Genomic DNA, 16,227 nt, shown 5'->3' with positions numbered 1-16,227 from the left:
ACATGAACCCTTCATCCCCCCTTTTGTTATTATTATGCTCGGCCATCTCATGGTAGCCATCAATTTGCTTTTGTAAGTGATTCAACTCCCGGACAGACAAGGACATAACTCGGGGAGCCTACCAGGGCAGATCTCTGCAAAGCCTTAGCAAGGAGGGAATACATTGTATACAGCAGCAGCAAAATATAAGCCCAACAATTACAAACACAGCATAACCGAAAAGTTGTCGCAGCCATCCTGTAAGCCAATTCCAAAAGCCCTCAAACCCCAGATCTTGGCGTATGTGTGCTGTAAGATTGGCCAATTCGGCCAGTCTAGTTTCTATGGAGTGACTATTATCAGTTAAATTAAAGCAACACGTGCTGAAACGTGGAGCAGCCTAGATGGTGTTTCAGGAGCAAAAAATCAATGGCTGCTCTGTTATCCAAAATTGCATCCCTTAATTCGTGTTGCTCTGTGTTAAGTAGGGCAATTGCCTGGGATGTTGTATTAATTGCCTTTGCCGCAAAGCATGCCAGGTTATTTAAAGTTCTGGCTATATAAATGGCAAGCGCGGTGACCCCAACAATAGAGGCTGCTAAAGCAGTATATTCAGCACGACTAAAAAGCTCAACATCTGCAATGCAATCATCTGAAAGGGGTACACTTCTTCTACTACGTTTTTGACCAGCAAAAGGCAATATAAGTGTCATTCTGCTAAGACAGCAAAGGGTGCCATCACTTAAATTTGCAGGAAAATAATTAAAGGTGCATGAACCACAGGTAAAAAACCATCCTGATGGTAGGATGATATGGCCATAATTGTATGAAACATTTACGGCGTGGGAACAATTTAAAAAGGGTTGAGAAACTTGCCGACAGCCCAAGGGCACCCTTGTAATAGTGCAGTTAACCACACGTGCACAGGTGACATTGTTGGCCCCGGCCGGGTACGGTGTGTGGAGGGATATGGCCGTGTGAGACAAAGTATAATTGGCCGGGCCCCAATTAGCCATACCAGAGAATTGGGAAGAGAGATTCGCGTAAGCAGCGAGCATCGTCTCATTCCCTATTTCTTCAGGGTGATGACATACTGGGATAAGGCATGTACCCAACAATTCTCCAGCTTCTACAGAATTAGATAAACAAAAGTGGGTAACATTTGCTATTGAAGCCAATCTTTCCCATAGGTTATATGTCATTCGGGCTCGTAACGGAGAAAGCGCTCCTGAGCCAACCCCTACAGGAAATAGCAGGCACAAAAGGCATACAATCAATACAGAATTAGCAGTAATTTCGGCAAGAATTGCCACAAACAAAGTCTCAGGAGTTTCTGGCTGTTGGTTTGCTGCCAGCCGTCGTTGAGCCGCGGCGACCAATGCTTTTACTGCTCCCCATGTCACGGGCTGGCTTGGGACACTACGCATCTTCCGTTTCCGTCCCTTCGTTGTCGACCCAGGAGGCACCGCTCCCTCCTCCAGGGTCAGCTGAAACTCCGGTATGGGGTTCGATAGTCCCTGGTGCCACGCCATGCTGCTTCAGTGCCGGTCGCACACACCGGGCCGGAACCCACAATGGTCCCGCCGGGAGAGACACAGCAGCATATCCCCGACCCCAAGTGATTAGAGGTACTGGGCCCTGCCATTGCGGATCAGGCAGCTGACGGTAATAGACATGTGGTCTTTCCAGCACCTCGGATTTATGAAAATGCCGATCCGCGGGGGTCTGCTGATCTGCGTTTAGCGTTAAGTTATTTAAAGTGAACAAAAGGATATGCAATTGTTGCTGAATGTCTCCCAAGGTTCGGAGACGCAGCTCCCCTTGTTTTAATTGTTTGTCAAGCAAGGTTTTTAGTGTGCGATTTGCACGTTCAACAATGGCTTGGCCCGTGGAGTTATAAGGGATCCCGTATGTGAGACGGACGTCCCATTGGACACAAAAGGCGGAAAGGGCTGTGGAGCAGTAGGCTGGGGCATTATCTGTTTTTATTTGGCTCGGGCGGCCCATAATAGCAAAACAGGCTAGCAGATGGTGAATAACTTTAGGAGTGGCTTCCCCACGCTGTGGGGTTGCCCAGAGGAATCCCAAATAGGTATCAATGGAGACATGTAAAAACGAATAGGGGCGGAATTGTGGCACATGAGTAACATCCATTTGCCACAGCTGATTTGCTGTGGTACCTCGGGGGTTAACGGCATAAGAGAAAGTAGGAGCAGCAGCAGCACAGTGGGGGCAGGAACGAACAATGGAACGTGCATGATCAGCAGGAATGTGAAACTGCCGGGCCAAAACAGAGGCAGACTGATGAAAAAAGGAATGGCTTTCAATGGGGTCAGAAAAAAGAGAATTTACCTCACCACGTAACGCGCGATCGGCGCATGCATTGCCTTCAGTGAGTAGCCCAGGCAGAGGGGTATGACTGCGAATATGAGCAACAAAGTATGGGAAATTACGAGTGGTGATGAGATACTGTAAAGACAAAAACAGGCGAAGGAGGTCTGCATCGACCTGAGGGGTAATGAGGGCAAGGGGTAAATGATCAATTACTTGATAAACATAATGGGTGTCCACAATCAAATTAAAGGGACAATCAGCAAAAAGTTGAAAGGCCAAAACAACAGCAGCCAATTCTGAGCGCTGCGCAGAACGCTGAGGCAGCGTAAAGCGAGAATGCCAACGAGGGGGGTCACCTAATTGATAGGTGACAACACCGCAACGTGGAGAGCCATCAGTAAAAAGAGTGACGGCTGAAACAATGGGTTGAGAGCGACTAAGACGATGGACAACCAGGGGCACCTGTTGGGTAATTACCAATCGGGGATCTTTAGGGGGATTATAAGAGATCTCTCCCACATAATCACAAAGAGCAACCTGCCAGGCCAAGGAGGTGTGGCACAAAGAGTCAAATTCAGTACAGGACAAGGGGAGCACAATGGCAACTAAATCAGTGCCAGTAAGTTGCATTGCACGGTGGCGAGCTTTACGAACAAGATCAGATAGGGCATCTAAATACGGGTAAATATTTCGAGGGGGGGTGGATGAAAGGTACAGCCACTCTATAATAGAGACGGCTGTGTCTGTACGGGGTACAAACAGAGCCGCAGTTGGCGTATGAGGGGTGGCAAGAAGAACCAACCGTAAGGGACGGACCTCTGGGAGTCTGTCCACAAACTGCTGACTCAATGCTGCATTGATTTGTCGAATGCAGGCAATATGCTTTTCAGTGATAGCAATAACCGCACCCGGTGCCCGGGCTCCATGCAGGAGCTCGAACAACGGCTGCAGCATTGAAGTGGGGAGACGAAAGTAGGGCCGAATCCAATTTAAATGACCCAAAACTTGTTGTAATTTAACAAGGGTTAGGGGTTGAGGTAGAATTAATTCCGGATGAACCAGAGCAGCATAGGTTTGTAAAACCTTATGTCCGAGGTAGTGGTAGGGATAAGAGCGTTGGATTTTTTCTGGTGCCACTAATAGGCCATTTTGGCTGAGAATCTCGGACAGAGATTCAAGTTGTTCTGCCGTAACCTGGGGACCACTAAGCAAAATGTCATCCATATAATGGTAGACCTTTAGTGTGGGGTACCGGGCACGAAAAGGGGCGAGGGCCCGATCCACAAAGAGCTGACACAAGGTCGGACTATTTTGCATTCCCTGGGGCAAGACTTTCCATTGATACCTGTGAGAGGGTCGCTGATTATTATATTGTGGCACCGTAAACGCGAATTTTTCGCGGTCTTGTGGGCAAAGGGGGATGGTGAAAAAACAATCCTTTAAATCTAACACACAAAGCTGGTCGGTTTGAGGAATTAAATTCGGGTTTGGCAACCCAAACTGCAAGGGGCCCATGGGTTGGATGCATTTATTTATTTCCCTTAGATCATGTAGCAGCCGCCATGCACCCGATTTTTTCTTAATAACGAGCACCGGGGTGTTCCAGGGACTAGTGGAGCGTTCCAAGCGCTGCGCATGCAAATGTTGCTGCACCAGCGACTGAAGTGCTCTCAGCTTCTCTAGAGGGAGGGGCCACTGGTCAATCCATACGGGCTCTAAGGATTGCCACACCAAGGGTAATGCTGAAGGCATGGCGGGTGCGGGAGGGTTTTGAGCCATTAGATATTAATATCGAGGGTGGTGTCCAGCTTTGTAAGCAAGTCACGGCCCCAAATATTGAGGTGGACAGCCAGCACAAAAGGACGGATTGTAGCAAGGGCACGGCCTCCCGGTTTAGAGACCATGACCCAAGACAAACTTTGGAGCCCGGGTTTACTACCCCCAAACCCCCACAACTCCTTAGAAGGAACTGTTGGCCAACTGACCGGCCACTCCAGATCACGAATCACCATAACGTCAGCTCCAGTGTCCACCAGTCCTGTAAAGGGAACATCATTTAAGAGAAGTGTTAACTGAGGTTTCGAGGGGCGAACCGACATTGTTAGAGCAACAAGTGGAGAGGACATGTTGTGAGATGGCGACTGAGCCAGCGTCGATCCAAAGCCGCCTCCACCCCGGTCTCGATCCTCCGCAGCTGGCACCTGATCGGGGACTAAAATCAATTGTGCAATTGACCGTCCACACGGGAGTGACTGTGGAAGATGAGTCCATACCTGAACCTTAATAATGCCTGTGTAGTCAGCATCAATGACCCCTGGAATGACAAAAAGCCCTGTTTCCCAGCATGTGAGCAAGGGAGAACGAGACCTACAAAGCCGGCAGGGAGAGGTCCGTCACCTGTGTAGGTATAGCACAGACCTCCCCTGGCATCCGAAAGTCAGTGTCCTCCTGCATGATCAAATCAAGCCCTGCACTTCCAGCAGTCGCCGCCCTCATAGAGTCTATGGATTTTAAGGCAGAGGAGCGGTTGTCTGAGTGGGAAACACCCCCGTTTGGCCCTGGGTTTGGAGGGGACCCGTCGCGCGGTTTCCCGACCCGCTATGACACTGATTAGCCCAGTGATAACCTTTCCCACACTTGGGGCACTTCTTGGAGGGTCGGGCTGGTGCCTTAGATGAGCGGCACTCCCGCTGAAAATGACCCTCCTTACCACAGCAGTAACAGCGCTTCCCCTCCTTCCCGGTTTTTCTCAGGGTGGCAGCCAGAACTCCAGCCTTGTGGGCTTGTGTGCCGATGTTCTGGCACGCCCGCAGCATGTCTGAGAGCTCTAAAATACCAGAGGCTTGCGCTGCCTGGAGAGCACGGCGGCAATCCTCATTTGCATTTTCAACTGCCAATTTTAACAGGAGCTCGTGAGCTGCCTCAGTGTTATCCACCTGTCGGAGGATAGCCTCATGCAATCTGTTGGTAAAATCCAAAAAGGACTCTGAGGCACCCTGACGGATACTGACAAAGCTTTTGGTAGGCTTGCCTGAATCCGGGACCTTCTTGAAAGCATGCTGGGCACAGGTGGAAATAATGGGGAAGAGGGCCTGAGGGAGTTGAGACTGCATCTCAATAGTAGCAAACGGGCCCTCCCCTGCCAAATGCTCATAAATGATACCGTGCTCTCTATGTACCTGAGCTTGGCGTTCTGCCATCTGCCGATACTCACTAATCCAAATAACATACTGACTGGGTGATAACATCATGCGCTGCAGCATTTTCCAATCCTCAGGGATTAGGGAGTACCCAGTACCTATCCCCTCAATGAGACCACGCACAAAGGTGCTAGTCAGGCCAAACTCACAAATTGTTTTCTTTACCTCTCTAACCACCGAGTATGGCAAAGTGGTCCAGGTGCCCACGGGATTGCCCTGGTCATCATTCTGCCAGGTCACTGGGCAAACTGAGACCAGATCAGCCAGCTCCTCCGCTGTAAGATCTGAGCGAGTCTTCGCTGCATGGACCATTCGTTGCACCAGCGAAAGCCCCTGAGGAGACACGGATGACCCTCCGGGGGGCCCCACGGGGGGAGGGTGATCACACACCGGCTCCGGTGGGGAAGGCCAGGGAGGCGGTGGTAATAGAGGCCCTGGGGGCGAAGCAGGGGGAGGGATGGTTGCAGGAGCGGACGGGGGTGGCGAGATCACCAACCTCGCGAGGGATGGTCTGTCCGAGGCGACACGCTGTATCACGTTGCGGCAGAGGTGCCAGGCATGTAAAGCCTGCACGGGCGCCCGAGGCTCCTCGTGCAATGTCTGGCCCAACCGCTCCCAGTCCGCTAAGTTAAGGGTTCCAGCTTCAGGGTACCACGGGCACTGGGCACTCACCTCCTGTAGCAGGAGAGTGAGCTCTCTAGTGGGACAGTCATGCTGAGCCTTACGCAACAAATACTGTAGCTCACAGCGGTGTTGCACTTGCAAAGCAGAGAGGGAACTTCCCATACTTACCAGAATGAAAAATACTCACCGGGATCCGCGAAGCGGATGAGTGACGCGTCTGAAACCCTTGCCGGGCGAGGTGAGTGCTGCGGGCCCCACGTTTGGGCGCCAGTTGTGGCGGTTCAATACAAGACAGGACATGGCTTTAGGCAAGCAAGCAGGCTGGTCTGCTGATGGGATTACCCCTGTCAGCTTTTCCACCTCTTTTATTTCTCTCCCCCCTGCGCATCACATACCCCAACCGACCGCAAAAGGCATCAACAAAGGAAATAATATGACTTTGATTAATATTCCTATTTACTAGCCTCTATCTACTACAATCTTTATTCTCAGGCCTTGAGCTTCGGCCGAGGAAGCTTCCCACGGCTGATGTTCTTATTTTGACTTCCCAGATGGTCCATGTTTTCAGGGTCCATGTCCTTGGACAGAACAGAGCAATGTGTGCATTGCTCCTACACAACAGTCAGGGTGTGCCCTGACTGTTTCCAGGTGCATGAACGCTACATGAACCCTTCACCCATGTTTATGTTGCTACTCTGCCTGCTCCAAATCTCTCTTTTTCTGTGTTTTTGAAAACATTTCAAAAGGAAAATTCTTGATGAGCTCTTACTGGCATCTGTTTCAGCAGCACTTTCTAGATAAATGCTTGTTTGAGAGAATAGGGGAAAGAATTACTTGTAGCTGTTGAACAAAGATAAAGAAATAATAATAATTTATAGTTTTGATTGAGCCAGACCATGCTTTCAGTTCCCACCTCTGACTCAGACTTTACTTTCCTGCCTGAAATCTGAGCAGATCTCACTAGCTTAAACTAGGGTTGGGGAGGTAAGTATTTGAATAGAGCAAAGCCAGAATTTAAGGGTGAAACCCATACCTGTACCCTCCCCTCTCCCATAAATGTGGATGACTAATTGTAAAAGGTAATCTCAGCTTTCATTTTAAAGGAAAAAGTAGTTTCCTAGCCCTTTTAACTGCAAGGAGAACCTTGCTAGAGTAGAAAATTTGCAAGTGTGATTTTTTTTTTTTGTAGAGAGGATAGATTATGAATGGTTCCCCCATGACAACAAGCTATTGGCCCTGTGCAACCTTTGGGTGCTTGCTGAAAGCAGGAATCATTGGAATTTACTGGTAATACATTAGGGAGGGTTCTAGCTATGACACTCCCATTGCACTCCATGCATAATTTTGAAAATATCAGGCATATTTACCTCTATCCAGTTGTAAATTTACATTTGATGATCTACCTACAAAAATACCCTTTAGACCTCAACTAGTTAAATGAAAGAGGTGAAGTATTAACTGTGTGTGTGTCCCTCTTGTTTAGCCAACACAAGTTTCAATTAAAACAACTTTCTCCTCTTTTTTTCACATTTGTTGACAGAGCTATCAGATCTTAACATTAAAAACAAGCAAATATTTTCAGACAGAGGTGTGTAAATCCATATTAAAACATGTAAATGTAGGTGGCCTGGTTTTGAAACATACTGAGCTCCTATTATGCTCATTGACATCAGTGAAAATTGTGGATGCTCAGTATTTCCAAGCCCCAGGCCACCTATTTTAGTCATCTAACTTTAACGCCTGAATTTGCAAATGTTGGCCTAAATCTGTTTCCAAGGCACTTTTTAAAAAGTAACAAAGGTGTTTTAAGGTTTTGTCATCTCAGTGCTCTGAAGGAGAATCTATTTCAAAGTTAAAAGAACAGGAGTACTTGTGGCACCTTAGAGACTAACAAATTTATTTGAGCAAGTATTTTTCTGAGCTTCCTATTCCATTTTGGCCTTGGGTTCCTCTTTCCCAAAGCCAAATCCTGTTTCACCTACCCCCATTACATTGCATGTTTTTTTGAAAAGCAACAGAAGCTATGGCTACAGCTACACTTGGAGGTGGGGTGTGAGTCCCATCTCGCGTAAACATATTTGCACTAGCTCTCATTGAGCTAGCATGCTAAAAATAGTAGTGCAGCTTGGGTATGATAGGCAGTGGTGAGCAGTGGCATGGCTAGCTGTGCCAAGTACATACCCATGGGGTTCAGGCAAGTTTGCACTCTACATGGCTAGCCTGTGCCACCACTTGCTGCTGCCTTTGCTACAAGGTCCAAGTGTAGACATCCCTATGTAGCCCTGCTGCATTTGGGAAGGGGGAGAGGAATGTCATGGGTCTGTGGACTCCCAGTGCTATGCAGAATGTTGTTCTGGGATATTTTCAGCTACCTTATCAGAAAAGGGGTTAAGATTCCTGTCATAAATATAAAGGGAAGGGTAAACACCTTTAAATCCCTCCTGGCCAGAGGAAAAACCCTTTCACCTGTAAAGGGTTAAGAAGCTAAGATAACCTCGCTGGCACCTGACCAAAATGACCAATGAGGAGACGAGATACTTTCAAAGGTGGTGGTGGGGGGGGACAAAGGGTTCTCTCTGTCTGTGTGTTGGCTTTGCTGGGACTAGAGCAGGAATGCAGGTCAGAACTCCTGTAAAAAGTCAGTAAGTAATCTAGTTACATAAGCATTATATTCTGTTTTGTTTAAATGGCTGATAAAATAAGTTGTGTTGAATGGAATGTATATTTCTGTTTTCCTTTTTGTAACTTAAGGTTTAGCCTAGAGGGATTCTCTATATTTTGAATCTGATTACCCTGTAAGGTATTTACCATCCTGATTTTACAGAGGTGATTCTTTTACTTTTTCTTCAATTAAAATTCTTCTTTTAAGAACCTAATTGCTTTTTCATTGTTCTTAAGATCCAAGGGTTTGGGTCTGTGTTCACCTATGCAAATTGGTGAGGATTTTTATCAAGCCTTCCCCAGGAAAGGGGGTGTAGGGCTTGGGGGGATTTTGGGGGGAAAGACGTTTCCAAGTGGGCTTTTTCCCGGTTATATTTGTTAGACGCTTGGTGGTGGCAGCAATAAAGTCCAGGGACAAAAGGAAAAATAGTTTGTACCTTGGGGAAGTTTTAACCTAAACTGGTAAAAATAAGCGTAGGGTTTTTTTTCATACAGGTCCCTACATCTGTACCCTAGAGTTCAGAGTGGGGAAGGAACCTTGACAATTCCATACTCAGGGGATTTGTGGATCCACTCACCAAACATCCCTCTTTACAGAGATGAGGGGGCTGGCTACAGAGACTACAGTAACCTGTGCCTGCATTAGGCTTGAATTCAGCAAAGACTCCCTATTCAACAAATTATTTAGACGTGCTTAACACCCATTAAAGCCAATAGGACATATTCACGTGCTTAGCTGAATAGGGATGGACTTAACCAAATACTTAAACATTTTGCTGAACTTGTATTTTCCTGGTCATGACATTCCCATGAACTGAAGGAAGAATTCAGGCCTTTTGACTCTTGAAGTACACCTAGATGTAAAGCCTGTTGGATAGAGGAGAGGACTAATAAGGAGGATGAGGAGATATATCATTTCCAATCCTGAGTCTCTCTTATTAATGTTTGTGATATGTTCCTTTATTCTCCCCATCATCCTTTTTTTACACATATCAGTAAGTATACTACCCTTCATAAAAACCCAACATTACCATTCAAAGTAGATGATGGTGCAGTGATCCCATGCAGAAAGATATTTCACTGAATTGGCAACATTGGATCTCATGACAAATGTATACATTTCCCCTGTCTCCAAGAGATTCAGCTGGGTGTTTACTTCAGGTTCATCATGCTTTATCCCCAGTACATTGTCTGAATATTAGAAAATGAATAAGTTTTGAGAGAGACTACTTACCAAACTTCACTGGTTGATCTGTGTTTGACTCATTCAGTGATTTGAATCATTCACTGATGGTCTGCTTTAACTTTGTTTAATGTTAACATTAACAGTATGAAAATATCAATTGACTAGAAAGCGAAAGTTGCTAGGAGAAGGAGTTTTTCAAAAGTACATGTGGGAGTGAGATGCTCAATTTTCATGTGTGCCTATGGGGAAAAAAAACCCACATTCTTGGGATTGTTGTACTTTTAATTGTGTTTAACAAACCTGTTCTATGATGTTTACTCATACTAATTAAACAGCTTCATTGTAAACATCAGATGCTGTTTTTTTAATTTGCAAAATTAGTCCTTCACGCAAGGGAAAAAAACCCACTAAATTAACTGTTATGAAGTCTTTCATGTATTATAGACATTGACAGTTTGACAAGAACTTCAATTTTAGAATGTCTAGTATCCATCAAATGCCAGTTCTACCAATTCTACTAATTTAATGCAAATTTAATGGTTACATTTCCTAGAAATGCTTTCAGTGTTCCACTTAATGATGTTGGCTTTGACAATCAGAGGTCACAAGATAATGTCTGTGTTTACCAGCAGACGCCTCACAGAGTCTCAGTGATTACTTATAGCAGATTGTCAAAATCTCCACTGTTGGTAATTGTATTTAACATCACTTTAAATAAAAACTGACTTCTTATGATGTAGATTTTCTCCCAAACTATGCATTAAAAATCTCACCCCGGTACCCTAACATATGAATCTGAATTCATGTATTATTTCTTAAGAAATAGATTCGTATGCTTAATAATTGTCAAAATGTTTGATTAGTATCAAGTAATTTAAAGGCTGCTTCTCTCCATTGTAATGTAATGGAAGGATAATGAAAACATGCATTATGCGTAACAGAAACTGAAGAGAGTTTACCAAGGGTTGGGTGGATTTGTTTGAATGATATAAGAGGCAACCCATCCTTCTGAACAAATTTGAAATGAAATAGCCAGATTCTCAGCTAGTGTAAATAGGCATAACTCCATTGAAGTAATGGAACAACACCAGTTTGTGGCAGCTGAGAATCTGGGCCAACAGTTTTACAAGCCTGAAAACATATGATAAACTTAAATGCATTTATAGATAGCTGTCATTACTCCAAAAAATGCTGTTCTTGAGGTGTTTTTGAGAACGACCAGCTGGTTGGAACCTCACAATCAAGCTTGTTATCTTGATGATTCAAGCTTACTCTGCAGTTTTTGTTTCTGTTCTGAGATGACAAAGGTTAGTTGATTTAGAAGGTGTATTAGCTATAAGGAGTCACTGTTGGTAGTTGAGGGAGAGCAGGACTGGCCCTAGGACAAATGACACCCCAGGTGAGAAGCAAATTTGGCGCCACCCCCTCCATTTGTTAAACTTTTGAATACCTTAGGTTTTTTTTAATTTGTAGCCCATTTCACAACTTTGATGCACAATTTGCATGCATGAATTATCCTTGTGTGGCAAAATGTGATGGATGTTGTCCAATTTGACATAGAGGTCTTTATCATTGGCCTCTGAACATTCCCCATGTCAGTATCCGGTGAAGGTCTGTATAATTGTTCAAGAGTATTTTCCTGTCTGCTGGCAGCTTACTAAGGTCATTCAACCCTCCCCCCCCCCCCCCCGGTCTTTTCATGGTACTTCATTTGTATGAACCCTTCTTCAGTGGACACTCAAGCAGTGTCAACAAGCGAGTAGAAATACCTCCCTCTTGGTTTTTCTTCTGAGCATCCCATCACCTCATCTCTGCCCTCATAACCAAACTGTCTCTTCTTCCTCTGAATACCAGTTTCCTTGAAGACAGGCTCAACTCCTATGTTTTCTGCCATTTCTTTGGCAGCAGTGATGGCATCTTCAAATCTGTTGGCTCTGTGGCCACAACAAAATCAAGACAGCTTCCCATCAAAGTAGTAGTGGTCATGATGTCCATTGACTATGTTTGTAATGCCTTCCTTACATCATTAACTTGGAACAGGCTATTGTGCCAAACCACAATTGAGGCCAGAAATTTGAAGTCAGTGATCTGGTTTGCCAAGCTTTGCGCCTCATGTCAGATTCCGGCCTTGGCTTTACTTGACTGTGCCAGTTCCTTCAGGGCATCGTAAACCTCAGTCACTTGGTACATCACTGGCCTTACGCTGTCAATGCAGCTCTCCCAACAAGTGTCACTTAGTGGCTTTATGGTCAGATTTGTAACATTCTCCGTGAGGATCTTCCGCCTGATAGTTGATGCTGAAAACAGGAGGTATATTCTTTGTAGTACTCCAAAGAGAGACATTGAGTCTAAAGAAGATGATGCTGCATCTGACAAAATCAAGTTGAGGGAATGGCAGCCACAAGGCATGAAGAAAGCTCTTGGATTCAGTGCAAGGAGCCTTGCCAGGACACCACTATTTCTTCCCTTCATGTTTGCGCCATTGTCATAGCCTTGTGCGTGGCAGTCCTGAAGCTTTATTTTATTCTCATTCAAAACATTTATAAACAGTTCTGTTATGCTTTTCCAAGAGAGTTGTCCACAGGCCGGAAACATTTTACTTCAAATTTTTCCTTTTGTTGCTAACAAAAAAACCCAGCTCCCCGATCCCAGCGTCTGCGAAGCCTGACACTCCAGGCAGTTGCCTGGGTTGGCTGCCCCTAAATCCGGCCTTGGGGGAGAGACGTAAGATTGCTCGGGTAATTCCTCATCTTTCTGAATAGCTTCTTAATGAGCTAACTTCATGCAGTGGAATCTCTCCATCTCCCCAAAAAAAGCCAGTTTTGTTTTGACAGTAATAAACTTAATTTGTGGCGGGGGGATTTATTTTCAGTGACTATGCTAGCGTGAATATTAAACAAGATACCACGTGCTGTCTCTCAGAGCTGCGGGATGGGAGAAGTTTTATTTTCTTTGCTTGTACTTGAATTTAGTGTATGTGTCAGTTCTAGGCATTGAGAGAGATTAAAAAAAAATCTAATGCAGGTAAAATACAAGCACAATGATTCTCAGACAGGCCACAATTTAACACACCCCAATAACATAACATACTCACCTCAAACATCATCAAGTAACTGGTAACATCATGTCCCCATATAAACTAAGTCTCCCTTAAAGAATAAGAGCCCATAGTGAGTTAGTTCAGATACCTCTCCCTGCTCTTGCTGACAGAGAAGGGAAGGTTAACAGATTCAGGCACTGTCAAAGTAAGGGAGAGATCTCCAGAATGGAGAAACCGTGTTAAAGTGCCCCTTTACCTTTAAAGAAGGGACCTGTAAGCTGAAGCTAATGACAAGTGTTTTGGTATCACTCCAAGAGAGAGGAGATAGTCAAGGACCAAGCTATTTATGGTGTTAAAGGTTAAAATCAATACCTAAATTTGCAGATCTTTGAATACTGGTATAATGTTCTCTCAGTGTGAAGCACTGCTCAATAAAGCAGGGGCAACATTCCACACCAGCTGCAGATTCCAAGTCTACTTAAAGTGTAGCTCTATGTAGTGTGCACACAGGTACAAATAATAAGAAGCAATTTTCACCACCATCGCTGTTGGGGCATCTGGGTACAGGTGAGTATCTAATAAGATCCCCAAAATGTGAACCTGAACAATATTAGCCTCCTTTTGTATTGTTATTTCCAGTTGTTATTTGTACTGGTATAAGATCCCAGTAAAATTTATACGTAAAAAATATTTGAAGACCTCCCTACCAAAAGCTTTTTATTGGTAGCTAGTGGGTCTTTAGTCCCCACAATTAATTATCTATCATCAACCTTGTCCTCAGATCGCATCAAGTCCAACCCTCCATCTAGGACCACCTGCTGCCAAGGTCAGGCTGGTGGGTCAAGGTATAAGAGAGATGGGGGCAAAAGCATGTTCCCCAAATAATAAACACACACTAAATAGAATCATAAAAGTTTCACTGACTGTAACAATCCATCCCTCTCTCAAGCTCTACTCTCCCTGGGGGCATCCAACACTCACCTATAAACCCCTACATATGTAGATAGCACCAAGCCAAAGAACTATACTGTGTATATCTTGTACTTTCTTTGCATGGTAGTTCTACTCTTTTAGTACAGCTTCTCTTAGCACAAAATTGCCTTCCCAGAACTCTTCCGTCTTGCCATTCTCCACGTATATATCAAGATAGCTATAAAAATAACTTTAAGGCAATTCCAGGTCCTAGAATTGACAGGATTATTACCATACTTTTCTTCCTGCCTGCTAGACATCATTCAGTGCATTAGAGGAGAGGCTTGTTTTAGAATCCTTTTATTGAAAATACCATGAGAGTAGCTGTTCTGATATAATTTTCACTAAGACTTGCACCGCCCTCTATAGGATGAGAAGGCCACAGGGAGAGCTCTGGGGTGGGGGTAGCATTACTGATTCTGAGTAGGTCATCTCATCTTCTATCTGAAGATCACAGGGAGGAGAAAACAGACTAGATCCACATCACAAAATAGTGATGTTTCACTGGGTTAATTTAAGTGTTCCTTGAGAGACCTGGGGCATAGCAGGCAAAGGGAAGGACCATGGCTTAAATTTAATAATTTACATTAAAAATAATAATTTAATAATCATTTGTGTGCATGTGCACACTGAAGTCTGTTGCAAAACTTTTATTGACTTCAGTGCGAGCAGCACTGGGACATAATTACTCAGAGAGTGGATAAAGATATGAGATGAGTACACTTAGAGAAGCTCGAGCCCATCCAAAAGCGAGGCCATTCAGGGCTCCCTCTGCCAATCCCTTGGCTGGTTGTTCCACCATCTATTTTAAAATAGCTTGTACTCAAGCGTTTGTCATATCTGACAAACTCATCAACTCCCAGAGAAATGAATGGATGAATATGGGAGCCAAGTCTTTCTACAATCCTTAGGAATGTATTCTTTATTATCATCATTAGTACCTACCATCACAGAACTCCTCATTAAAACAGACTGTGAAATGAGAAATATAAAGTACAAATAGTCAAGTGTTTAAATAGTTGAAAATCTACCAGGAAAGAGAGTACCTAGGTATCGGATAACTATCTTGCATTTATTTAGCACCTTCCAAAAGTGTTTTTTAAAGCAATTGTTTTAAGACTATATTAATTGGGGATTACTTCACCTACCTTTGAGATATAGCTCTCTTTGAAGTGTAATAAGACCACTTAAGAAAGGGAATGAAGACTATCATCCAGCTCTTACTGCCGAGGTATTTATCAGAAGCAAGCACACATACACTGACAGAATGTAATTTACCATAAGCCTGCATACATAATATGTAAAAGGCAATTATCCAACTTGAAATTTGGCCCAAGTGTCTTTGTTAAAAGTGTCATGGGTGCTTTAATAACCATAACTGATCATTGACTGGTCAGGACAATTGCATATCTCTTTTGAAATGTCAGACTTTTAACAGCCCCACACCATGCTGGGATACTAAATCAGTTCCAGCCCAGAGGGAAGAATACAACTTTTTGTCTCACCAAAACCAATTCCCGCAGGCTCTTAAATGTTTCTTTGCATGTATCCTATAAAAGTTCTGAACCAATATACAATCTAATAACTGATGGGCAATACACTAGGTATCTTCAGGGACAATATGAATAATTGCTCACAACCTTGTGTTTTTTGTTTATTTAGTAGAACTGGTATGAAGGGCATCAGAATTATGCATCTGTATTACTAATGTATCTATGAGCATTAAGGTAGATCAGTGTTTGGGTTTTTTTCAGCCCGCATATTGCTAAAAGGAGAGGGTTATGATTGAGATAGTGAGTAGTGGATGATTTGGTTCAACAGGGAATACACAATCAAATGTCTGATTTTTCTTTAATACAGCTGTCGTCAAAGTTCTCTATCACAGTCCAAAAGTATAAGCACAAGGCTGTGTTTATCTCTGAAGCAGTACGTTCCTCTGCAAGCGGGAGACAGCGCTTAACGAGTTGAAAATATGCAGTGATCTGAAACTTAAAGCACTGCATCTTTAACCATCATCAATGTACTGACAGTGCTGTGCTGATTCACAGAACAGACAGTATTCCCTTCACAGAATGTTAACCGCAGGATTCTGTCTAGAGCTGACTGGAAACTGGAATTTCCATTCCATGGGAAATTCCGACATTTTGGGGGGGAAACCATTTAGAATCAGATGAGAAGCTGAGGTGTCCTACAAAATTCTGGAAAAAAATATTGATGTGGGACCACTGAAA

This window comes from Lepidochelys kempii, chromosome 2 (genome assembly GCF_965140265.1).
Source record: "Lepidochelys kempii isolate rLepKem1 chromosome 2, rLepKem1.hap2, whole genome shotgun sequence".
Classification (NCBI taxonomy): Eukaryota; Metazoa; Chordata; order Testudines; family Cheloniidae; genus Lepidochelys; species Lepidochelys kempii.
Note: the sequence above shows the minus strand (reverse complement) of the source record.